Source organism: Somniosus microcephalus, chromosome 11 (genome assembly GCF_052327205.1).
Source record: "Somniosus microcephalus isolate GS21.2 chromosome 11, FLI_Smic_1.0, whole genome shotgun sequence".
Lineage (NCBI taxonomy): Eukaryota > Metazoa > Chordata > Chondrichthyes > Squaliformes > Somniosidae > Somniosus > Somniosus microcephalus.
In genome coordinates, this window is record NC_140997.1 from 59,526,615 (window position 1) to 59,553,742 (window position 27,128).

The window sequence follows — 27,128 nt, forward strand, 5'->3', positions numbered from 1 at the left end:
AACTACAGGCCAGTAAGCCTGACATCAGTCATCAGGAAAATGCTGGAATCTGTTGTTCAGGAAGTGGTATCAGGGCACTTAGAAAATCATAACATTCAGGACTGAGATGAGAAGAAATTTCTTCACACAGAGGGTGGTGAATCTTTGGAATTCTCTACCTCAGAGGGCTGTAGAGGCTCAGTCATTGGGTATATTCAAAACAGAAGTCGATAGATTTCTGACTAGTAAGGGCATCAAGGGATATGGCGATAGGGCCGGTGAATGGAGTTGAGGCAGAAGATCAGCCATGATCTCATTGAATGACGGAGCAGGCTCGAATCGCCTACATTTCTTCTGTTCTTATGTTCTTATGAGGCACAGTCAAAATGGTTTTATGGAAGGGAAATCGTGTTTGACAAATTTATTAGAGTTTTTTGAGGATGTAACTAGCAGGGTAGATAAAGGGGAACCAGTGGATGCAGTATATTTGGATTTCCAAAAGGCATTCGATAAGGTGCCACATAAAAGGTTATTACACAAGATTAGGGCTCATGGAGTTGGGGGTAATGGATAGAGGATTGGTTAACGGACAAAAACACAGAGTAGGGACAAACAGATCTCTTTCAGGTTGGCAGACTGTAACTAGTGGGGTGCCGCAAGGATCAGTGCTAGGGCCTCAGTTATTTACAATCTATATTAATGACCTAGATGAAGGGGCCGTGTGTAATGTATCCAAGTCTGCTGACGATACAAAGCTAGGTGGGACAGTAAGCTGTGAGGAGAGCACAGAGTCTGCAAAGGGATATAGATAGACTAAGTGAGTGGGCAATAAGGTGGCAGATGGAGTATAATATAGGGAAATGTGAGGTTATTCACTTTGGTAGGAAGAATAGAAATGGTGAGAAACTTTCAAATGTTGGTGTTCAGAGAGATTTGGGTGTCCTTGTGCAAAAAACACAGAAAGCTAGCATGCAGGTACAGCAAGCAATGAGGAAGGTAAATGGCATGTTGGCATTTATTGCAAGGGGGTTGGGAATATAAGAGTAAGGAAGTCCTGCTACAATTGTACAGGGCCTTGGCGAGACCACACCTGGAGTGCTGTGCACACTTTTGGTCTCCTTATCTAAGGAAGGATATACTTGCCGTGGAGGCAGCGCAATGAAGGTTCACTAGATTGATTCCTGGGATGAGAGGGCTGTCCTATGATGAGAAATTGTGTAGAATGGGCCTATACTCTCTGGAGTTCAGAAGAATGAGAGGTGACCTCATTGGAATTACAAGATTCTGAAGGGGATTGACAGGGTAGATGCTGAGAGGTTGTTTCCCCTGGCTGGAGTGTTTAGAACTAGGGGGCATAGTCTCAGGATAAGGGGTAGGCCATTTAAGACCGAGATGAGGAGGAATTTCTTCACTCAGAAGGTTGTGAATCTTTGACATTCTCTGCCCCAGAGGGCTGTGAATGCTGAGTCTTTGAGTATATTCAAGGCTGAGAAAGTTAGATTTTTGGACTCTAGGGGAATCAAGGGATATGGAGATCAGGCAGGAAATTGGAGTTGAGGTAGATGATCAGCCGTGATCTTATTGAATGGCAGAGCAGGCTCGAGGGGCTATATGGCCTACTCCTGCTCCTATTTCTTATGTTCTTATCATTTGGCCCAATAACTTCCTCTTTATGATTATAGCATCAGTTGTTTGCTTGTGTGTTTCTTTTCCTTATTCCTGCTTCCTTTTTTTCTGATTCTATTAATATACAGGCTTGTTCGGCAGTCTTCAGTTCTGAAGAATACTGTCAAAACTGTTCACTGCCCTTTTCTCTCTGCAGGTGCTTGTTTCCAGAGTTGTCTGTTTTTGTCTCAGATATCCAGCATTTTATTTATTTAATTCAACCCTGAGTTTAACGGTGCAAAGATGAACAGATATATGATTTCCAGCTTGCCTAATATTTAAAGCAACCAGAAATTTCATGAATAAAAATGTTGCCACATTTGGTAAAAATCCAATACATCAACAAGTTAATATTCAAGTACAAAATGCTTTAGGCATAAGAGATGAAGGGAGACACAGATTCAAGTTGCACCTGCACTATTCTCATGTGAGCTTTATTGGGCAGTTAAACACCAAGTGGAAGAGTCTTCAAACAGGAGCAAAGGAAAACTCAGCCACCCCAGGTGGTCACTGACATCTCTTGGCAACTCCACTGGCAGGGAAGAGGCCTAAGGACCCAGCCTCTCAGCTGCTGAGCTTTCAGGCCAGGATGATGAAGAAGATGGTATAAATTGACAGAAAACGAGGTAATGTCGTCAAAATGCTAACGTGGAAAATAAAATATGAATGCATACATCCATCACCACGAGCATAACTGAATAGGAAAGGAATCAGAGGATCAGAAGGGGTCCTTTTCTCCAATACCAACAGTCTTCTTAAATCCTTCTCACCTGACCCGTCCACCCTCACCTCCAACAAGTACAAGGAACTCATGACCTTCTTTGTCACAAAGACTGAGGCCATCCATTGAGTTGCCTCTGCCACATCCCTCCTTCCTCATTGAGCCAAATTCCCCCAAAGGCTCCCCCCACCACCCTAGTCCGGAACCCATGTCTTCCTCTAGTTTATCTCCTATTGCCCCTCATGCCCTAGACCCCATTCCCACGAACCTACTGAACACCCAACTTACCTTCCTGGTCCCCATGTTAGCTTACATTGTAAATTGTTCCTCTGGCACTGCCCCCCTCCCTTTCAAAACTGCCATTACACCCTCCTCAATCCCTTTCCTCTCCAAATCCCTTGACTGTGTTGTCACCTTCCCAATGTGTACCCACCTTTCTACGTTTGAATCTCGCCAATCAGGTGTCCTTTCCTGCCACAGGACTGAAATGCCCCCTATCAAAGTCACAAATGACATCCTCGGTGACTGTGATCATAGTGCACTGTCCCTCCTCATCCGCTCTGCAGCCTTTGACGTGGTTGGCCTCCTCCAACACCTCTTTTCCTTTGTCCAGCTCAGTCACAGTCCCCTCACTTGGTTCCACTTTTACTTATCTGATCACAGCTAGAGCATCACCAGCAAAGGCATCTCTTCCCACCGTTGCACTGTTACCCTTAAGTATCTATCCTTATTCATCTCCTCTTCCTCTGCTGCCCCTTGGCGACAACATCTGAAGGGTCAGAATCCACATGTATGATGACAACATCCGGCTCTACTTCTCCACCATCTACCTCAACCAGTCCACTGTCACTGTGTTGTCAGATTACTTGTCTGATATCCAGTCCTGGATGAGCACGGTGGCATAGTGGTTAGCACTGTTGCCTCACAGCGCCAGGGACCCGGGTTCGAATCCGGCCTCGGGCGACTGTCTGTGTGGAGTTTGCACATTCTCCTCGTGTTTGCGTGGGTTTCCTCCGGGTGCTCCGGTTTCCTCCCACAGTCCAAAGATGTGCGGGTTAGGTTGATTGGCTATGATAAATTGACCCTTAGTGTTAGGGGGATTAAATACGTGGGGTTACGGGGATAGGGTGGGATATGTGTTGGTGTAGGGGTTATGGGGATTGGGTGGGATATGTGTCGGTGCAGGCTCGATGGGCCGAAATGGCCTCTATCTGCACTGTGGGGTTTCTGTGATTCTGTGATTTCTGTGATTCTGAGCTGCAATTTCCTCCAGTTATTGGGAAAACCAAAATTGTCGTCTTTAGCCCCCATCACAAAATCTATACCCTCACCACCGATTCCAAATCCCTCCTAGGCCACAGTCTCAGGTTGAACCAGACTGTTTGCAACTAAATTCAGAAATGGAATCTTAGCAGGCTTTTCTACATTAAAAGGCGCTATATAAATGCAAGTTGGTGTTGTTGATGTTGAGAAGCAGGAGAAAATAATATTTTATTGATGTATGCCACACTTGTGAATAGTTTATCAATCACACACTATATAAAACAATAAGAGCAATATTTTGAGTTCTGGTTTATAGCTAATCATATACTAGTTTGGATTCACAATACAGTTTAGCCAAAGCAAACATGAAATATTCTGCTTTATTTAAAAGTACAGTAGGTAGAAGTCCACATGGGTTGGTATCCAGTCGCAAAGTGTTTGAATTTACCCTCCTCTCCATACTGTTGGGCTACTGCTGACTTGTTCCATTGGTTCTACTTGCTTGAATTCCAAGGAACTTCAGGTTTGGGGAATGTTTTCTACGCAGCTATTGGTGAGTCTATTATAGAATTTACAGCACAGAAACAGGCTATTCGGGTCCAACTGGTCTATGCTGGTGTTTATGCTCCACACGAGCCTCCTCCCACTCTGCTTCCTCTAACCCTATCAGCATATCCTTCTATTCTTTTCTCCCTTATCTAGCCTCCCCATCTATTCTAATCGCTTCAACCACTCTATGTGGTAGCAAGTTCCACATTCTAACCACTCTCTAGGTATGATTGAAGAAAATCATGGCTACACTCAAGGACAGGGATTGGATTTGATTATTTAAGGCTATGGATGAGGATGTCACATATGAGAAGCTGTCCATTCGGATGGGTTTACAAAACATGAAAATAAAATCATTGTGCTGCAGAGCTTTAAGAGTTTGTTACAACAAAATTAGATGTGCATATCACCAATTCATTTTGTAAACTCATGAAGAATATCTTAGGGTAAATAATTATATTACTGTGAACTATGGCAGCTAACATGATGAACAACTATTAAAAAAATATGAAACTGGTACACCGAAGGTAAAATACAAACGTGTTCAAAAGTATATTGTTAATGTATTAAATAGGAGTAATTTTCAGTCACAAGCCTCTTTAAATGAGTGAGTATCAATGATTTAAACCTTAATTACACATTCATTTTGTTCTGAATTTAGGAGAGTAGCAATCAGAGCTCTGATTTTCAGCCCTCCTTTGTCTCGACTGAAGGGACTTTTCATCATTAATTGCTCTGCAGTGCTTCAGACAATCTCAGAGACAAATTGAACATCTCTGGAACAGCCATCAGCAATCTGCGTCAACACTATTCAAAGGGGATCATTCTGTCACTGGCAAAGTAAAACATGTTCAATCAATAGGAGCACACTGTCACCGTAGCTGGTGGTCTATTGTTAACCTTCCTAAGTAAACAACAAGGACATCTGCCATATCAGACTTCAGCAAACAAAACTCTCAAAACCAGCACATAACGTCCCGTTCACACCACTGAAACAAACTCTGAGGTAAATTTTGCAATCATCGGGTAAGAATGTCAGTGAAAAGGAATGCAACGCCTTTTTACTTTTGATACTCAGTGTCAACATCAAGTACCCATAGATCAAGCATAGCATTAGCCTGATGCAGAGTAAACCCTCCTTTACTCTTTTTAAACAACACACCTTAACCCTAACCTCAGAAGAGCTGCCCTTATTATTCAAGGGATAAAAATTGGGTAACTCCCGGTTTACCTTCGCCAGGGCGCTAATTTTAGCACCCCGAAAAAGTTAGCGCCCCCACAGCCGATTTTCCCAGGTAGCGGCCCGCGTCCCTCTTGGGGCGCTGCGAGCCAATATCACAGCGCTACGTGCTGCAGCGCCACGCACGTTGAGCCATGGTACTGCAGGCCTTCCTCCCCTTCTTAAAGGGGCGGGGCCTGGCGCAGCGCGTCCTGGCGTCCAGCTGGGCCACCAGAAATCAGGAGTGCCGGCAAACGAGCCCGGTACTCAAGAGGAGTGCCGGGCTCATGGAGAGCAGCCGGCACCCCGCGGAGTGGCTTCACGGGGGCCGGGGACAGCAATGGGGGCAGGTGCTGACAGGCGGCCAGCAACAAAAATGGCTGCCCACCACCTCCCCTTTAATTAACGCCGCTCCAGCCGCAGGTAGGCCCCCCTGACCCCATAGCGTCCGGCGGTAAGTCGGGGGCGCCACCCAATATTACAGCTGGGGCGTGAGCGGGGTGCTGCGCACAGCGATGTCGTCATCGCCGGCGGCGCAGCACCACCGCTAACCTCCCACTGAATTTCGCGGGAGGCGTTAGCGGCGCCACGCCCAGGCGCTAGTTGATTTGCGCCCTGTTAGCGCTCTCTTAGGCGCTAACGGGAGGCGCAAATCAACCGAATTTAGCGCCCCCCCCCCCCCAGTGTTTTATTTCAATTTCCTAATATCAGTCATTCTTGTGGCTTAAATAAGACTGTCATTTGTGCCAAATTGAGGAGGCTTTGTACCGTGGGTTCAAACTTGGCAGAAACTATGCAAACTCATTTAAAATAAAACCTTTACTGCAACCCACAGACACAATCACTGACAAAATAATGTTGAGGACACCAGACGCCCCCCACACATGAATGTCCAACCATAGAATACCCTGCCTAAATGTCTTATCTCAAGGTTCATGAAAGCTAATTGTCATTCCTGACAAGAGACTTAACTATCTGATTCACTGGTTCTCAAACTTTGCAGGCTGGGGTCCAACAAAAGATTTTCATCCTCTGACACCCCTCTAGCTAATGATACTGGTCATGGTAAGTCTGCAGAAAAAATATTTCTCTCTCTCCTCCTTCACTTCTGTGTTTCTTTCTTTTGTTTCTCACTCTTCAGATTCTATTTCTTAATATCTTCCACCGCAATGCTCCACTTTTGTTTCCCACTTTCTTTTCACCTATCTCTTTCCTCTCTTTTGTCTATCCCTCCCTCTCCTTTTTGCCCATTTATCTCTTTCTCATGTGTCTTTCTTCCCTTCCTCCCTCCCATTGATCTCTCTGCCCTTCCTCTCACCCTCATCTTTTTCTCTCTCACCCTCATCTTTTTCTCTCCTCTCCTTCCCTTTTATTCCTCTCTTTTTCATCTCTCTTCCATGTGCCACTTTCCTCCCTCTCCATTGTGTCTCCCTCTCTCCTCCGATCGCTCTCCTCTTTCCTTACTTTCATCTGTCGCCCCTCCTTTTCATCTTTCTCCTTCCTTTTAGTTTCTCTCTCGCTCCTCCCTCACATTTTGTCTTTTTCTCTCTCTTACTTTTCACGTTTGCTTTTTTCTCCTTTTTTTCCTCTTCAATTTTTTTTTAAATTCTACTTTCTACAACATTGGAGCTGCCACTTAGAGAAGGGGAAGACGAGAGAGCCAGACAGATTCATGAATTTCTTGCTCCTATGGTCTGTGTGCGGGTGCGTGTGTATGACGCGGGAAATGGGGAACAGTGAGAGAGAGACAGTTAACTCATATGGTTTGCCATTTTCATCCTGCTCCTGTGGAACTGCAATGCCCAGAATTCACCAGGACAATCCACATCACACGCAATGAAAAAATTAAATAGGAGCAGGAGTAGGCCACTCGGCCCCTCAAGCCTGCTCTGCCATTCAATAAGATCATGGCTGATCTTCTACCTCAACTCCACTTTCCTGCACTATCCCAATATTCTTTGATTCCCTTAATATCCAAAAATCTATCGATCTCTGTCTTGACTCAACGACTGAGCCTCCACAGCCCTCTGGGGTAGAGAATTCCAAAGATTCACCACCTTCTGAGTGAAGAAATTTCTCCTCATCTCAGTCCTAAATGGCTGACTCCTTATTCTGAGACTGTGACCCCTGGTTCTAGACTCCCCAGCCAGGGGAAACATCCTCCCTGCATCTACCCTGTCAAGGCCTGTAAGAATGTTGTATGTTTAAATGTGATCACCTCCCATTCTTCTAAACTCTAGAGAATATAGACCTAGTCTACTCAATCTCTCTTCATTGGACAATCTCCCCATCCAAGGAACCAGTCTGGTGAACCTTCACTGCACTCCCTCTATGGCAAGTATATCCTTCCTTAGTTAAGGAGACCAAAACTGTACACAATACTCCAGGTGTGGTCTCACCAGGGCCCTATATAATTGCAGTAAGACATCTTTACTCTTATACTCAAATCTTGTAATAAAGGCCTTTTTGCTGTCCTAATTGCTTGCTGTACCTGCATGTTAACTTTCAGTGATTCGTGTACAAGGGCATCCAGGTCCCTCTGAACACCAACATTTCCCAATCTCGCACCATTTAAAAAATATTTTTCCTATTTTCCTTTTCTATTTTTCCTAACAAAGTGGTTAAACTTCACATTTATCCACATTATATTCCATTTGCCATGTTCGTGCCCACTCACTTAGCCTGTCTATATCCCCTTGAAGCCTCTTTGCATCCTCCTCACAACTTACATTTCCACCCAGCTTTGTATCATCAGCAAATTTATATTACATTTGGTCCCCTCATCCAAATCATTGATGTAGAATGTGAATAGCTGAGGCCCAAGCACTGATTCTTGCGGTACCCCACTAATTACAGCCTGCCAACCCGAAAATTGTCTGTTTATTCCTACACTCTGCTTTCTGTCCATTAACCAATCCTCAATCCATGCTAGTATATTACCCACAATCCCTTGAGTCCTAATTTTGTTTAATAACCTCTTGCGTGGCACCTTATCGAATGCCTTCTGAAAATCCAAATACACCACATCCACTGGTTCCCCCTTATCTATTCTGCTAGTTACAACCTCAAGAAACTCCAACAGATTTATCAAACACGATTTCCCTTTCATAAATCTTTGTTGATTCTGCCCAATCCTACTATTATTTTCTAAGTGCTCTGTTACCACGTCCTTAATAATAGATTCTAGCATTTTCCCTACTCAGGTAGAAAACAACAAAGGAGCTGTGCCTGCTAGAGGAAAATTGTATGTGGAGAGATGGGTCATGGGACTTGATGGCTTCCTTCCTGCGTCTGTGGAACTGTAATAACTAAAGTGTACTGTTATAATCCAGACAGAAAATTTACAGCAACTGTGAGGTATCAGTTTTAACATTTTGTACAGTTTAAGCTATTAAATAAAACTTTTGAACTAACAATGCTGTTTTAGATCAGATTTTTGTGTGCCATGGAGCAGAACTGAATGGATTTTATGAGATATTTTGATGTTGGCCTCAGACATTGGGCTCAGAGTTAGTCAAGCAGCCATGGCAAATAATCATCAATTCAAGTAATGGTCACTGGAGATTCAACAGCGGGGAAAACCTGAATAAAGGCCATTCTAGTATTAAAGATGCACACAGCTCTGGGATCAGTTCAGTGGCTTCTCATTACCTCAGAACTGAAGAGATAGGAACGAGTTTTCAATTTTGATAGCTGCTTCACCTAGATTGTCCCGAGCAACCTCCCGATAGCTTGTGTCGATCAGGCAGTTAATCCTTTGTGAGTTAAATGTAACTTTATAGCACATCATAAATTAAACTAAAATATTTCCAGGCTATATAAGATAAAAACCTCAACATATTACAGATAGTTACCGCTATGAAAATACAGTCTCAATTTCTGTCTGTAATTAAGCTGCGACAGGATCAAGTGGTGTGGACAGTTTAAAGAAAGAGAAAATGTGCACAGGCAGCAACAGTAAATGGCAACAAGGAAACACGCAGTGAAGGTGTATAAATAATGACTTTTTAACGTGGTTAAAAATAGTTCTATACTTGCTACAGTCTAACCAGTGAAGGCTATCATTCTGAAGCAATTTCATCTTCGGAGTGACTCCTGCTGCGCTGTGGCATTCTACGCATGAGCGGCTTCCGGTTCGCTACGTCACACCGTGGACCTGATTGAAAAGATTTGCACATACACAAATGACAGTGCGGTTTTGCGCCAAGTCCAATGTCAGTCGGGTCCCTCCAACACCGAAACTGCTTTGGATTGAGCCGAGGGCCTATGTGCGAGGAATCCTCGGTTTTTGTAGGGGAGGGGGAGTAACGTTACATTGGATGGAGCGGGGGTAACGTCACATAAACAAGGAGCAGGGGAGGGGGAGTAACGTCACATTGCATGGAGCGAGGAGGGGGGAGTAACGTCACATAAACAAGGAGCAGCGTAGGGGGAGAAACGTCACATTGCACGGAGCGAGGCGGGGGAGTAACGTCACTTTGGATGGAGCGAGGAGGGGGAGTAACGTCACATTGGATGGAGTGAGGAGGGAGAGTAACGTCACATTGGATGGAGCAAGGAGGGGGGAGTAACGTCACATTGGATGGAGCGAGGAGGGGGAGTAACGTCACAAACAAGTAGCGGGGAAGGGGGAGTAACATCACATAAACAAGGAGTGGGGGGGGAGTAACGGCACATGGGAGGGAGCGGGGTTGGGGGGGTAATGACACATGGGATGGAGCGGGGGCGGGGGATAACGTCACATGGGAAGGAGCGGGGGAGTTTAGTCAACAAGTGAGGGAGGGGGAGGAGGGCAGGAGAAGGAGGACTGTGTGGGGAAAGGTGGAGGAAATTGGCAAGAGGTGAAAAGGCTGAGGCAGGTGAGCTGGGGGAGGGCTCGGTAGCAATAGGCTGTGGAGGGAAGTGGCTAACTTTGAAAATAATTGGCCTCTAATGGTCCCCAGTGTCTATCTCCCCACAGGATCTGTGGGTAGCACTCCTGCCTCTGAGTCAGAAGGACGTGGGTTCAAGTCCCACTCCAGAGACTTGAGTCCATAATCCAGGCTGACACTCCCAGTGGCAGTACTGAGGCAGCGGTGCCGTGTTTCGGGTGAGATGTTAAACCGAGGACCCATGTGTCCTCTTGGGTTGGTGTAAAAGATCCCGTGGCACTATTGGAAGAGCAACGGAGTTCTCCCCGGTGTCTTGGCCATTATTTATTCCCTAACCAACATCTCAAAAAGATTATCTGATTAATCTCTCATTTGTGGAGGCTTGCAGTGCGCAAATTGGATGCCGCGTTTCCTATATTACAACAGGAAAATAACTTCATTGGCTGTGAAGCAATCTGGGACGTCCTGAGGTCATGAAAGGCGCTATATAAATGCAAGTCTTATCTCTATATATTTTGCAGGTGCAAGAGTGATTACTTTGTAAGTGCCCTGTGCTGTTCCAGCAAGTGCGTGAGTACGGCAGAACAGGGTGACGTGCTCGCGGTCCGAATAGGTCACTAAGAAAACCGTCGGCCTCCACTCACATTTAGGGCTACAGAGCATGCCACGATCAAAACAGCATTCCAGCTCATCAGGTTGGCAGGCTGTGACTGCTCTCATGCCATCTCAGCTTGCTGCCACCCAAGCTCAGACTGCTGCTATTGTAGCTGGGTTGCTCACCGTCGACCGGGGTTGCAGGGAGTCTCAACAGCCCAGCAAGCTCTGCTCCAACAGATTAGTAGGAATGCTGAGGTGCCGCCCCAGGGGAGTGGCAGTGGGTCAGTACCCTGCTGTCCTCTCTCAGGATGAAAGCATTCCTGTTCCCATCACTGCCACTACACCATTGCCCTTGCCGCTGCCAGTCAGCCAAGACTGCTGCCGCCCATGCCGAGGTGGTGCAGTCTACAGTCGGGCCTTCTATGGCCACATTTGCTTGAGGTCATCCTGCAAGGCCATCTGAAGTCTCATCCACGGAAACTCAGCAGCCTTCCATCTGCCATGCTTTAGCCACTTTGGGATCAGGAAAGGGCACCCGAACGACAGGCACTAAGGGATTGCACAAGGGTGATTAGTTAATGTCGTAAGTGTAATTATGTGTCAGTTGATTTTAGATCAATTTATTAATTATGTTTGGAATCTTTTGTGGCGGTGGCTCTCAGTTTAAGCTTTGTGCCCAGGAGGAGGCTGTGATATTCCGTGACAGAGGGATGGTATGTTGGGGATGTGTTGAGCAACTGGGATCTGGGGTTTCATTCAGTTGAATCAAGAGTCTGATGAGGCGTTCATGGACAGCCCGGCCGGAAGGGGGATTGGCTAGATGCCTGCCTCTTCCCTCCTGCCTCCTCATCCTCATGCGCGCTCGTCCAGCTTCTTTCTGTTCAGAGAAAAGACAATGTAATCCCTTTGCCTGCTGTACAGAGTCTAACTGGATAGCTCTTCAAAAAAGCGGGCGCAGACTTGATAGGCCGAATGGCCTCCTTCTTTGCTGTACTATTCTATGATTCTATGTCTCCTGCTGCAGACTGAAAGGGTTCGCTGGCGAAGAAATTGAGGGCCACGGTGACCTTGACGGTCACTGGTAGAGCTGTGTTCGCCTTGCTGTCAGGCTGTAGGTCTGGTTGCAGGAGGTGGCAGAGTTCTGTGGCCACCTTATTGGTGAAGCGTAGCCTCCTAATACACTGCTCCTTGCTTAAATATATATGAGAAGTGCTCTCGGAAGACCCGAGGTGGGTAAAGCCTCCTGTTGAGCCCCCTCCTGGCCCTCCTCCTTCTGTGTGCATCTTCTCGCTTTCTTCGCTCCCTCCCCCCCCCAAAGATACGTGGGCACGAGGGAGGACTGCCAGTACAGCCCCAGGACTGTGAGCAGAAGCCTTTAAATAAGAATGAAGGCGTTCTCCACTTGCAACAACACTCCCTGTTACCTTAGAACCCTGAAAGAAGTTTATAAAGCTGCTGGAGTTGCAGAAAGTTGCACAGAGCTGCAAGTGAGTGCTGATGATCCCTTTAAATACCCCTACTGGAGTCTCCTTCCTGCCTGTCAATGCTTGCTCAGCTCTTCGCACTTAAGGCATGCCGGTAAGTTGAACGGTGAACTACAGTCTCCCAGATCGTGCGTCCACTGAGCATTACACACTCACTGACATCACAATTTTAGGGATCGCTGATATCGGCAGCACTGTAATACGATCTTGTAATACTGTCCCACACTGAGATACCGTCCTGTAATACTGTCACACAGCACAATTCAGCATCCATAGCACTTTGGGGCAGAGAATTCCAAAGATTCGCAAGCCTCGGAGTCAAGAAATTCTTCCTCGTCTCAGTCTTAAATGGCTGATCCTTTATCCTGAGACCATGTCCCATAGACCATAAGAACATAAGAGCAGGAATAGGCCATTCGGCCCCTCAAGCCAGCTCCGCCATTCAATAAGATCATGGCTGATCTCCACTTTCCTGCAATATCCCCATAGCCCTTGATTCCCTTAATATCCAAAAATCTATCAATCTCTGTCTTAAATATACTCAAAAACTGCACCTCCACAGCACTCTGGGGTAGATAATTCCAAAGATTCACCACCCTCTGAGTGAAGAAATTTCTCCTCATCTCAGCCCTAAATGGCCAACCCCTTATTCTGAAACTATGACTTCTGGTTCTAGACTCCCCAGCCAGGGGAAACATCCTCCGTGCATCTACCCTGTCAAGCCCTGTAAGAATTTTGTATGTTTCAATGAGATCACTTCTCATTCTTCTGAACTCTGGAGAATATAGGCCTCGTCTACTCAATCTCTCCTCATAGGACAATCCTTCCATCCCAGGAATCAGTCTGGTGAACCTTCATTGCACTCCCTGTTCTTCTTTTGTATGGTAGTAGCAAAGCAAATCAAATGTCAATATCTAAGTCAGATATCCAGGCCAAAGCTTCTGGTGCAACAGCGTGGATATCTTGTCGGCTGCCTGCGAATTTCCTCTGAGGGCAGTGCTCAATGATGTGCTCCAGGGTCTGATTAGGAGCTCCACAATCGCATGATGGGGATGTTTTAATCTTCCATCTATGGAGAAGGTGGCAGCATCTACCATGACTGGTTCTGAGGTGGTTGATGATTGTCCACTGTTTTGCGAGGAAGGTTTGATCCTTCAGGTTGCAGTGTGGGGTCCTTTATAAGGAATCCATTCCGTATGTCATAGTTCTTCCAAGCATTTCACCATTGGTCATCAAGGCTGAGGGGAGATCGTTGAAGGGCTTCGGCGACGGTCCAAATAGGCCTCCTAGATTTGAGCCGGGTTGGTGGTAGGTTGTTCAAGATGGCCTGGATCAGCATATCTTTGCTGGTGTAGCGGTTGTATTCTCTGGAGACTGCATATTCGCGGTGTAGGTGTGGTGGTGTGATGTTTGCAAGCACGGGCAGCCAAGGTGTTGGCGTCGATAAAAGCGTACCAGTGATAATTCTCATAGTAGAATTTAGCTGGACATCAACAGATTTGACACGTGGACTTGAGAGCCATGCCGGAGAGCAGTACTCCACTGTAGAGTACACCAGGACGAGTGCTGCCGTACGGAGGGTTTGAGCGTCTTCTCCCCATGTAAATCCGGCAAGTTGACCCTACTCTTTAGTTTCTTCCCAAGGTTCTGGAGATGCTGTCTATATGACGGGTGCGATCAAGCGTGACTCCTAAATAGGAGGGGTTTTTGGCATGGTTTACCTCTGCGCCGCAAAAGGAGGCTTTCAAAGCTTGATTTGCTTGATGGGTGTTGAGGTGGAATGTCGAAGTGACGGTCTTTTGTGGATTTGGCCGAAGTCGCCATTGGCGGAAGTAGGCCTCCATCCCCTGTAAATCGCTGGTCAGGGTCTCCTCGGTGATGGACAGATTCATGTTTTGCGAGGCCAAGGCAATGTCATCAGCGTATACAAACTTGCGGGACTTTGTTTCGGGCAGGTCACCGATATAAACGTTGAATAATATGGGTGCCAGGACAGAACCCTGTGGGAGTCCGTGGTTCAATGTCCTATATCTGCTCTTCTGGGTGCCAGTGTACATACGGAAGCGTCGGTTGCTAAGCATTGAGTTGAGAAGATGGATCATTGTTCTGCAGGGTAAAATGGTAGAGAGCTTGAAAAGCAGTCCATGCTGTGTCATACGCCGCTGACAGGTCCACGAGTACTACGGCGATCTTGAGCTGGTGCTGGAAGCCTGCTTCGATGTGCGTTGTTAAAGCTACCACTTGGTCGCAGCAGTTACAGCCGCTCCGGAAGCCCGCTTGCTCCTTAGGAATGGTTAGCTCGAAGAAGTGGGGCTAGTCTATGGAGTAGTAGCCTCTCCAGCACTTTACAATAGGTGCAAAGTAAGGAGATTGGGCGGTAGCTGGAGGCTGCACAAGCATTCTTCCCCTGCTTCAGGAGGGCAATTATTTTAGTCTCACCAGGGCTCTATACAATTGCAGTAGGACGTCTTTACTCTTGTATTCTAACCCCGTGTAATAAAGGCCAACATACCATTTGCTTTCCTAATTGCTTGCTGTACCTGCATGCTGACTTTCTGCTTACTGTACGAGGACACCTAAATCTCTCTGAACAACAGCATTTGCTGACAAGGATGGTGCTGTTATTGGTTGGCGAACCAACTTCTATCTTGCGGAAGCTGAACGTCAACTCTAACATCTCCTCTTACCTCCCCCTGGACTTTGGCCCCACTACCGAACATCAAGCTATCGTTGCCAAGACTGTCACTAACCTCATCTCCTCTGGTGATCTTCCCTCCATGGCTGCCAACCTCGTAGTCCTCCAAACCCACACAGGCCGCTTCTACCTCCTTCGCAAGATCCACATATAAGACACCTAATCTACAGCCGTCTTTTGTCTCCACTAGTCCTATCACCATCTCGTCTCGTTTTGAATACCTCTTAATGTCTCTTCTCTTTTGTTCTCTCCCAGCCTGGCCTCTTAATCTATTTCATTTCCTGTGCTTCTTTTCTTGACAAAGGGTTCGCCTGAAACGTTGACTCTATTTTCTCTCCACGGATGTTGCCTGGCCTGCTGAGTTTTTCCAGCATTTTCTGTTGTTATTCCACATATAAGACTGCCTTGGTAGACCCATTGTTTCAGCCTGTTCTTGCCCCACAGAACTGATGGCTTCCTAACTCGACTCTATTTCTGCTCCCTTGTCCAGTCTCTTCCCACCTACATCCACGACTCTTCCGACGCCCTGCGCCACTTTAACAATTTCCTGCTTCCTGGCCCCAACAGTCTCCTTTTCACCATGGATATCCAAACCCTCTACACCTCTGTCCCCCACCAGGACAGTCTAAGGGCACTGACTGTATGGGTGCAGTTTCCTGCTCTCGCCCTGAACTGGAAAATTTCAGTTTTGGTTCCACCAGGAACACTCAGCTCCAGACTCATTACAGCCTTGGTCCAAACATGGACAAAAGAGCTGAATTCCAGAGGAGAGGTGAGAGTGACTGCCCTTAACATCATGGAGCCCTAGTAAAATTGCATTCAATGGGGATCAGGGGGGAAACTCTCCACTGGCTGGAGTCATACCTAATACAAAGGAAGATGGCTGTGGTTGTGGGAGGCCAATTTTCTCAATTTCAGGACATCACTGCAGAAGTTCCTCAGGGCAGAGTCCTAGGCCCAACCATTTTCGGCTGCTTCATCAATGACCTTCCCTCCATCATAAGGTCAGAAGTAGGGACGTTCGCTGACGATAGCAGTGTCCATTTTCTTTTAATGAAAATTTGACTGTCCCCTTAAACTTCAGATCAATTTTCCCTTCGAGGGCTTGAAACAGCAACTCATATCAGTTTTATTTTTCTCAATTCATCATCTTATCAATTCCAATTTCAGAAACAAGTGATTACTAGGCTTAGTGCTTTACATGTGTTTTAGCATCAGAGGAGAAACTGACATTGTGGGCTGGATTTTGTCAGTGGAGGCGACTTGGAGGCGGGGCTGCTGCTTGTCGTGTCAATATCCCGCCTCCATACTCGCCTGACCATTCAGAGGGATTTTCCCCTGATTGAGCTTGTTAAGCCTGCCTGGCGGGCTCAGCAAGCCAATTAGGGAAGAAGTCACTGACCGATCACGTCAACGTCAGACGTGCTATCTGTCAAGACTTCTTGAAAGAAGAAATGACAGCGTTTGACATCTCTGTGAAGCTGTCAAACACTGACATTCTCTTGAGTTTGATTAGTTTTTGTGGTGAGGACTGAAAAAACATTGTAAAAAAGTAAATTTCAGATGTCTGATGGATCGGAGGATCCATCAGCCATTACCTGAAATTGACAAGGTGGATGTCCGCTCTCCCGGTCCAGTACGGCTAAAGGCTACAGAAGTAAAAAAAGGTAAGTGAACACTTTTTTAAACTTGTCACTCACCTTGCATACTTACCATTCCACACTTGCACCCATCACTCACCTCTACAGCTTACTTCCAGGTGCCTCCGACCGCCGCAGACCTCCTCCACGTCTCCTCCAACCCGGCGGGTTCTCCGAGGTCGGGAAGCCTTCACCTGTGAAGGTAAAATGGCACTAATCCCTTTTTCTGCCTGTAAACTACCTGTTAACAGGCAGTTAAAAGGATTAAAACCGTTCCCGCCTCCAGGAGACGGGACCCGAAGCTGCACATCCTCCTGCCTCCTGGCAAAAGGGCACGGAGGCGGGTTGGGGGCGGGTTTGTCACCCACCCCCAATTTCTCCGATTTTGCATGCTGTCCCGCCTCCATACCCGCCTCCTCGGGCTTGGAAAATCGAGCCCAGTGTGTAGATAAGATTGGGCAGCTTCACCCACTCCTGCAGGAGTATCTTGCAATGAACTGGGTTCCGCAGAAGGAGATGTGGGTCACATATTCCTGAAGTACCATTCTAACTTTCAGGAATAACACCAATAATCGGATCGAGTCGGAGAATGGCAAGATAAAACACCTGCTCCACTCCTCCTCATCCATGTAGGAGTGCATTGAGTCACTGGCCCTCCACAATAAGGTCCTGGATGGGGAGCGCTCCTATACCACATTTTTACAGAAGACCTCTTTCAAGCAGGTTGCAGAGACTCCTGCAGATCTACAATCCTTCTATGCAGAGTTCACCAATTACACGGTGAAACATATGCAGGAAAATCATGTAACATGTATACAGTAAGCGTTAAGCAGCAGGAAGCAGACACAGTCACTGTGACTTCTGGTGACCGGGAGTACACTCTGCAGACACATGACGGCCTAACTACCTGCAGCTGCACCTTCTGGATTCAGCATTTGTTGCCCTGCAAACATGCTATCGTAGTGCAGAGGCATTTGGGTTTGTCTCTGGGGAGACTTCCCCTGACAACCATTGGCGATCATCCTGGCTACGCTCTAATGTAGACATTGCTCCTGGAGTTGTTGTTACCGAAGCCTGGCCACGGGCCCTCAACAGCCATGAGAAGTACCGTATAGCTGCAGACATCACACATCGGCTACAGCACATCTTGACCAACAGCGGAACAGAGATTTTCCAGCGACGACTCGACTGGCTAGAATGACAGATTTACAACTGGCAGCAAGGACTGGGAGATGAGATGGAATGGACCAAGCTACCTGCAGCTGCTCCTTCTGGATACAGCATCATGAGCAATGGTGCAATTGTGCCTCGATCATTGCCTGACGCCTCCAACATGGAAAATGTACCCGAGGCCTTTTCATTCGCAAATGTTGGGGGAGAAATTCGGTACTTTAGCGCCTCCGGGGGGGCGGTAATGGGGCACACCCAGCATAGCGACCGGGTGCGGCGCTAGTACCGATGTCCGCGAAAATTGAAGTGGAGGTTTGCGGTGGTGGTAACCACTAGCGCCGTGCTCTGCTGTGGCTGGAGATCGTGACGTCATCCGGCTGCGCAGCGCCCCGGCTCAGGAATTCACACTCACCCTCTGCCTGCTGTTAGCAACGACAGGTAGAGGAGGTGGTATGCAGTCGGGTGAGCGCTGGAGAGCGCTATATAATGGTGTCAACATCCGGTTTATTTTTAGTTGGCAAAGAATGCTGCCTTGTCAGTTTGACATAGGCAAACAGGCGTTTTGAGCGATTTCAGCGTTTTTCACTTGAAGGAGTCTTCTGCCTCCGAAAAATTATTCATTTTCATTCAGGTGAGATTTTAAAGTGCAACATTTCCATACTTTAATGGGGGCTGGACTGGCACTGGACCTCATCCTCCAGCGTCAACGTCGGAGGCAGCAGAGGCCGAGAGCAAGATTGCAAAATGTGGCCAGAGGGAGGAGGGCCAACAGGGCTCTCAACAGGAGGCCTTACCCTCACAGGGTATTCCGGCAGCATTTCTCCTACATCAATTTCACTAAGGAACAGTGTGTTAGAAGGCTCCGCTTCACCAAGGACGTGGTCACAGAGCTCTGCCACCTCCTGCAGCCAGACCTCGAGGACGAGGACAAGGAGCACGAACAGCAGCAATGGAGGAGGCCGCCACTCAATCGGCCTTGTGGAAGGGCGGTCCATGACCGCCTCATCAGACTTCGGTTCCAATGAATTTGAGCCCACTTCCCGGTTGCTCATCCAGTCCCCATCATTCCATCAATTTCTCATTCCATACCACACCCCATAGCTGAAATGAGACACAGCTCCAAATCTGCAACATTCCAATAATAAAATTATCCAAATTCAGGAACCACATATATACAACAACAATATTAACTAATCACCCTTGTGCAAACCCTCTTTACAGTGCCTTTCCCTAATCTACTGCTCCTGTTTCCCCAGTGGCTACAGCAGGGCTGGTGGAAAGCTGCTGCGTGTCGGTGCCAAAGACTATAGATGGCCATGCAGGACGCCCTCTACCAGCTCTGGGCCTGCAAGGCCCGGCTCTACACTGTGCCACCTCAGGATGGGCGGTGGCAGTCTAGGCTGGCTGGATGACAGGCAGCAACGAGTGCAATGGCGGAGTGGCAGTGTTGAGATCAGGAATGCTGTCATCCTGAGAGAGGACAGCAGGTTCCTGCTCCACTGATCCACTCCCACGGGGCAGCACTTTAGCATCCCTACCAATCTACTGGAGCACAGATTGCTGGCCTGCTGCGACACCGTGAGATCCCCGGTGGGCTGTGGTGGACCCAGCGATGATGGCAGCAGTTAGAGCTTGCGTGGCATCAAGCCGAGACTGCATGAGAGCAGTCTGAGATTCGATGTCACCATCCATTGACTGCATGACAACACTAAGATGTTGCGTCGTTTCCGCCTGTGCTGCAATAGAAGCTGCCACATCGCCCATGACACGCGTCATGAGGTCTGGATCAAATTGGTCTCTCCGAGTCCACCATCCTCTGCAGAGTGGAAATGATGGGCTCCAAGGTGTGCACAGAGCTCTGTGCAACGTTGGAGGCGGACTCCTCCACACTCCTTACTATTGCCGAGAGGCTCTCAGGCACCCTTTCCATTACACCGATCATCTCGGCGTGCAGGGCCATCACCCTTCTTGTGAATGCCTCCCCATCAAGGTCCTCACCCGAATCCTGTGCAGCAGAACTCGTGCGCAAACTCACCCTGTGGGGAGCTGGCTCCCGAGCTACCCTTTCCCCCTGGCCTTTCTGCAGCCCACTCGTCCCTGGTGCATCACCCAGTGCAGACCCCTCTACTAAACTTGTCTCGAAAGATCGTATAGTGCCAGTATCTGAGGGGTGCCTGCGGGTGAGAGATGCAGTGACACGGTGCTTTGCCCCTCCTCCTCTTCTCCTTCCTCACTCTCAGTGGCAGGCTAAGGGACAGGCTGGTCATCTGGTTGCTGATTCTCTGAAAGCATAAAGGCACAAGACTTGTGTTAGGGTGAGGGCAGGGGTACAGGAAGGGAGCAAGGAATGCAGACAATATCAGAAGCTGGAAAATGGGAAAGGCTTGTGGGGTGAGGGGCAAGAGTGATGAGAGAAAGAGAGGGGATGAACAGAGCGTTGTTGCCCCCAAGGGGGTCGATGTAGCCGAGGGCCACGGCGCCCACCACCTGCTGCTGAATGAGTCGCAGCACTCGCTCCTCCAGTTTTGAAAGCTGCTGCAGCTGCGCATCACCCCCGCCTGTTCTCTGTTGCTCCCTCCTATTGTGAGCCATCTTGGCCTGCAAGAGAAACGAATGTGTGTGAGTCAGAGTCCAACAATGTGTTTGAGAGATATGCCTGCCGTTGTTGAATAGCTGTGATTGTAGGCAAGGCGTGAGATGTGGATGTGAGTTTGAGTAGGTGCAGATGCTTGGTGGGTGAGAGGTGGGGGTGTGGTGGTTTGTGCAGTGTGTACAGACTGAGGTCCAGGTGCTGGTATGTAGGACCTGTTGAAGCATGTACTTTCCTTGACCACCCGAGTGAGGTCGCTGAATTTCTTCCGGCTGTGTCAGGCTACATACGACCACACTACTGGCCGAGACCTCCTGAGCCACTTCCCTCCACATTGCCCTGAAGACCGGGGGCAATGGCCTCCTTCCAGTATCCGGGAACAGCACTGCCCTCCTTCACTCCACTCCCGCGACCAATGCCTCGTCTGTGAAATAACGAGCTCACTCCCTGGGAGTGGGATCAGCCATCATGATCAGGGGATTGAGTTGTTTGCAGGTCGCCTTCAGAGCCAGCAATGCTGATAATGAGGATCTGCACAATGATACAACCTTTCCTTTAAGAGCTGGAAGGGGCCAGTGTGAAGGATCATTCCCGATTGTATAGCAGCTGAAACTCATTATCGCTCTGCTGGTAGCGCCCCTGTAGCGCCCTAATGAGGTCATTAGTGCTTGATTTAGCGCTCCAGTTCTTTCCAGGAGCGATAACAGTCAATTTAAGGGACGCTCAGAATCATTAGCGCCTGGCGCTAATTTTTCACGATTTCAAAAATCAGCGCCCCAAACGGAACGATACCGAATTTCTCCCTTGTTGAATTTAAATGCTCAAACGGAATCTCGCCAGGAAGGCAGGATTGTGTGAGGTGGGGGGCAGATATAAAAGCAGATTGTAAGAGCTTCAACAAGGATGTAAAAAGGAAGAAGGTAGCAAAAGTAAACGTTGGTCCCTTAGAGGCTGAAACAGGATAGGGGAATAAGGAAATTGCAGAAACGTTAAACAAATATTTTGTATCTGTCTTCACAGTAGAAGAAACAAAGAAACAAAGAGCATACCAAAAATGGTATCTAATGAGGGTGAGAAACTTAACGTAATTAATATAAGTAGAGTAAAAGTATTAGAGAAACTAATGGGACTAAAAGCCGACAAATCCCCTGGACCTGATGGCCTACATCCTAGGGTTCCAAAAGAGGTGGCTGAAGAGAAAGTGGATGCATTGGTTTTGATCTTCCAAAATTCCCTAGATTCTAGAACGGTCCCAGCAGATTGGAAGGTCGCAAATGTAACACCACTATTCAAGAAAGGAGGGAGTGAGAAAACAGGGAACTACAGGCCAGTAAGCCTGACATCAATCCTCGGGAAAATGCTGGAATCCATCGTTAAGGAAGTGGTATCAGGGCACTTAGAAAATCATAACATTATTAGGCAGAGTCAACATGGATTTATGAAAGGGAAATCGTGTTTGACAAATTTATTAGAGTTTTTTGAGGATGTAACTAGCAGGGTAGATAAAGGGGAACCAGTGGATGCAGTATATTTGGATTTCCAAAAGGCATTCGATAAGGTGCCACAAAAAAGGTTATTACACAAGATTAGGGCTCATGGAGTTGGGGGTAATGGATAGAGGATTGGTTAACGGACAAAAACACAGAGTAGGGACAAACAGATCTCTTTCAGGTTGGCAGACTGTAACTAGTGGGGTGCCGCAAGGATCAGTGCTAGGGCCTCAGTTATTTACAATCTATATTAATGACCTAGATGAAGGGGCCGTGTGTAATGTATCCAAGTCTGCTGACGATACAAAGCTAGGTGGGACAGTAAGCTGTGAGGAGAGCACAGAGTCTGCAAAGGGATATAGATAGACTAAGTGAGTGGGCTGATTACCTGACCATGGTAAAGGATAACAAACTGAGAAGAACCTTGACAAGGTACAGACTTAGCGAACATAGCCTAGCGATCGAAAAAGGCAGACACAGGCAGACCAGACTGCCAAGAGAGGACAGGATATGCTCTCACTGCAGTCAGGGAGTGGTGGAGACAGAGATGCACTTCCTCACAGCTTGTGGAAAATATCAGGGCATCAGGGAGAATTTCTACCAAAAATTCTCACAAATATGCCCTGATTTCAGAAATCTGAATGACAACCAAAAACTCCCATTCCTACTGGGAGAGGAGAGAAGCTGTATAACACTGGCGGCACACTATGTTACAGCTTGCCATGAACAGAGGGACAACCAGTAAACTAAGAAAAGAATATATATAAACAATGCGAATGTATATTTATACACTCAGGGATATACCTGTTTATACACTGTATGAATAGAACTGCGTTTATGTGCTAAACCATAAATGTATTTTGATGCTTTGGCAACATAAGATGTAACTTATCATGCCAATAAAGCGATTTGAATTGTGAATTGTGAATTGTGGGCAATAAGGTGGCAGCTGGAGTATAATGTAGGGAAATGTGAGGTTATTCACTTTGGTAGGAAGAATAGAAAAACAGGATCTTTTTTAAAGGGTGAGAAACTTTCAAATGTTGGTGTTCAGAGAGATTTGGGTGTCCTCGTGCAAGAAACACAGAAAGCTAGCATGCGGGTACAGCAAGCAATAAGGAAGGCAAATGGCATGTTGGCCTTCATTACAAGGGGGTTGGAGTATAAGAGCAAGGAAGTCTTGCTACAATTGTACAGGGCTTTGGTGGGACCACAGCTGGAGTACTGTGCACAGTTTTGGTCTCCTTATCTAAGGGAGGATATACTTGCCATGGAGGTGGTGCAACGGAGGTTCACTAGATTGATTCCTGGGATGAGAGGGCTGTCCTATGATGAGAAATTGTGTAGAATGGGCCTATACTCTCTGGAGTTTAGAAGAATGAGAGGTGATCTCATTGAAACATACAAGATTCTGAAGGGGATTGATAGGGTAGATGCTGAGAGGTTATTTCCCCTGGCTGGAGTGTCTAGAACTAGGGGGCATAGTCTCAGGATAAGGGGTAGGCCATTTAAGACCGAGATGAGGAGGAATTTCTTCACTCAGAGGAATTCTCTGCCCCAGAGGGCTGTGAATGCTGAGTCTTTGAGTATATTCAAGGCTGAGATAGATAGATTATTGGACTGTAGGGGAATCAAGGGATATGGAGATCGGGTGGGAAAGGAGTTGAGGTCGATGATCAGCCGTGATCTTATTGAATGGCGGAGCAGGCTCGAGGGGCCGTATGGCCTACTCCTGCTCTTATTTCTTATGTTCTTATGGGACACAGTGTAGGTCAGTTTACAACTTAAGTGCATAACGGGCGGGTGGAGAACCCCGGTTGTTACCGCCGTCCAATGCCCAGGCCTGGGTCTCATTTGGACGCTGCCTACACCAAACCAGCGCTCTGCCTGTTGGTGGAAGCTGGCAACATCCAATTTTCAACCGACAGTCAGAGGGGACTCGCAAATGGGAGAGAGCTTTTAACGTGGGCCCCAGGAAGCTCATTCTTGTTTAAGAAGTTACCTTTGGACTTCTTGGGGTTTTTTTTTTTTTTTTTTTTTTTTTTTTTTTTAAGTGCAACCTCCAGTGGCCCAGTTAAGCCGCTCAAAGAAGAGCAACAACAATAACTTGTATTTATATATTGCCTTTAACGTAGTAAAACGTCCCAAGGTGCTTCACAGGAGCGTTATCAAACCAAATTTGACACCAAGCCACTAAGGAGATTTTGGGAACACTTGGTCAAAGAGACAGATTTTAAGGAGCATCTTAAAGGAGGAAGGAGAGGTAGAGAGGCGGAGATGTTTAGGGAGGGAATTCCAGAGATTAGGGCATTGAGGACAATGTCCACGCACATTCTTAGGAGCGGGGAACTGACAAAATGGTCCCATTTTCCCTCCATGTCTGCCACTATTCAACCCAAATTTGGCCAGTATAGCTGAGGAAAATCAAGCTCGTAATGTGACCTCTGTACTGTGACTGCCTACTCTCAGCAACATTTAACAGTTTAACTGCATACAAGGAAAGATTCAAAGCTAAGCTTCCCCACCCCACCCCAGACCGGCAGCAATGAGTGTGAGAATGAGCTATGCTGACCGGGAGCATCCCAAACTCAATCCTTAGTCTCTGCTGATCTCAGTGACTTCCTGCTCCTAACTGGTATCCAGTGGGCTCTGCTGGAAACTGGATGTTTTTGGACGGTATCAGTAATGTTCTTCAGGGTGATCAGCCTGCTGAGATTTGTTATCTAGGCTGTCACATGAGGAATGGCCAGTAAGGAACCAGAGGTTTGAAGCTGTGCCAGTATCCACTGATCTGCATCCAAAGTCAGCCTGTGGCTGCGGGAGAGGCGGAAAGAAAAGTGGGGAAAATCAAGGGATTAGAAGCTAGGCTGAATTTACATTATACACCGAGTCTAATTTATTTGCTTTCAACACACATAAACTTGATTTTCAAGTCTCTGAAGCAATATAGGGTAAAGTTGGTGAGGCAGGGCACTGCCAAAAGGGCTCACTAAATTTACCTTGATAATTAATCACCCCTTCTGTTCCCTCAAAGTATAGTCGTGTGATGAAATATATTCCATTCATCACTGCCTGTTTTCTGTGTCTTGTAACTGCCTGCTTTCTGTGTCTTTGCCCTTCCCCCAGTCCTCATGTATTATGTATTGGAATGTGCTGGAACTGGTTGTGTGCAGGGCTCCGCCCATACCTGGCTCCTTTGTAATCTAAGTTCAGTCGGGCATCAGCCTCCTGAAGGAAGACATCTCTCTATTTTACGTGTTATGTTCTGAGTTAATAAAAGCCTTACTTTTGTTCTGCTAACTTCGAGTCTCGGAATAATTGAGGCACATCAATTTTATTAACTCAATTTTCAACACTATGGATCAACTCCTGAAACCCGAACGTTTGGATTTGGATCAACATGCTCCGGATGCATCAGCACGCTTCGGACACTGGTTTGACTGTATGGAATTCTTCCTGGACAATTCCGCAGCTGTCAAAGACGCTACGGACACTGCGAAGATGAGACTCGGAATGCTACGGAATTGGGTAAGCCACCGGGTTTACCCCCTCATCCAAGACGCCGATACGTACCTGGCCGCCTGCAACATCTTAAAGGCGCATTACCAGCAGCCTACGAATGAGGTGTATGCTAGGCATCTACTCGCTACTCGCGCACAGCGACCTGGGGAATCGGTGGAGGAGTTCCTAAGCATCCTGAAAAAGCTTGGCAAGGACTGTAAGTGCCGAGATGTAAAAGCCGCAGTGTACACCGACGAGCTTGTTCGCGATGCCTTTATCACAGGCCTCAGCTCCACTCACATCCGGCAAAGACTGCTGGAAAAAACGGAGTTGGACCTGAAACAGGCTGCGGACACCGCGCGGTCCCTGGAGATGGCCCAGAGAAACTCGGACGCCTACTCTTCAGCCCGCGCCGCCCACGCCGCCCCGTGTGCGCCGCCATCTTGGAAGGCATCTTCCCCGCCCGGCAGCCCGACACCGGCGGGGCCCAGCTCTCCCCCCAGAAGCCCTACGACAGCCGCGACGCGTCAAGGACCCAACTGCTACTTCTGCGGGCAGCCAAAGCACACCAGAAACCTGTGCCCGGCGAAAGGCACCACCTGCTTTAAGTGCGGTAAGAAGGGGCACTTCGGGAAGGTGTGCAGAGGGAACCCCGCTGGAAAACCAACCGCCGGAAAACCCGCCACCGCCGCGTGTGCGCCGTGGGAGCGGCCATCTTGGACGCCATCTTGCCCGACCTCGTGGGGTCCGCCATCTTATGAGCAGACAGCGTGGACGCCATCTTGTCTCGATCAGGGCCCTACAGTGGCATCGGTCACAGTGGACCAGACCAGGCCGCATCCGCTATCCAAATCAATGGTGGACATCGAGGTAAACGGGTGCCGGGTTAAATGCTTAATTGACAGTGGAAGCACGGAGAGTTTTATCCACCCTGAACTGGCACAACAACTCTCCCTAAAGGTGGTCCCTGCTCAGGGTACCATCTCTATGGCCGATAAAACCCAGACATCGACCATTCTGGGTTACTGCACGGTACAATTGTGCGTTAACGGAACGGTGTATGATAATTTTAAAGTATTAATCATGAAGAATCTATGTGCGAGCGTGATCTTGGGTTTGGATTTCCAGTGCAACCACCAAAGCATCACGCTCAAGTACGGTGGGTCCCAGCCGCCCCTCACAGTGTGCGGTCTGGCTACCCTGAAGGTAAAGCCGCCTTCACTATTCGCGAACCTTACCCCTAACTGCCGGCCAATAGCGACCAAAAGCAGGAGGTACAGCTGGGAGGACAGGCGGTTTATCGCGACCGAGGTAGACAGGCTCCTGAAAGAGCGCATTATTGAACACAGCAACAGCCCGTGGCGCGCCCAAGTGGTAGTGGTAAGGGGTAGCGAGAAGAAACAGATGGTGATCGACTATAGTCAAACGATCAACAGGTACACCCTACTAGACGCCTACCCGCTACCCCGCATATCAGAAATGGTGAACCAAATCGCCCAATACCGGGTGTTCTCCACCATCGACCTCAAGTCAGCGTACCACCAGCTCCCTATCAGACCAGAGGACCGCCCGTACACCGCCTTCGAGGCGAACGGACGCCTCTACCAATTCCTCAGAGTCCCCTTTGGGGTGACGAACGGGGTCTCGGTCTTTCAGAGGGAGATGGATCGCATGGTCGATGACCACCACTTGCA

At 47.8% G+C, this 27,128-nt stretch overlaps 1 protein-coding gene and 1 pseudogene across 8 annotated transcripts in view; one reads left to right on the plus strand and one right to left on the minus strand.

The window, feature by feature from the left end:
* The window catches only part of snx29 (sorting nexin 29), an 880,052-nt gene that overhangs the window by 433,009 nt on the left and 419,915 nt on the right, over positions 1-27,128 (minus strand). The window lies entirely within an intron of this gene.
* On the plus strand, positions 12,437-17,726 carry LOC147110609 (uncharacterized; annotated as a pseudogene).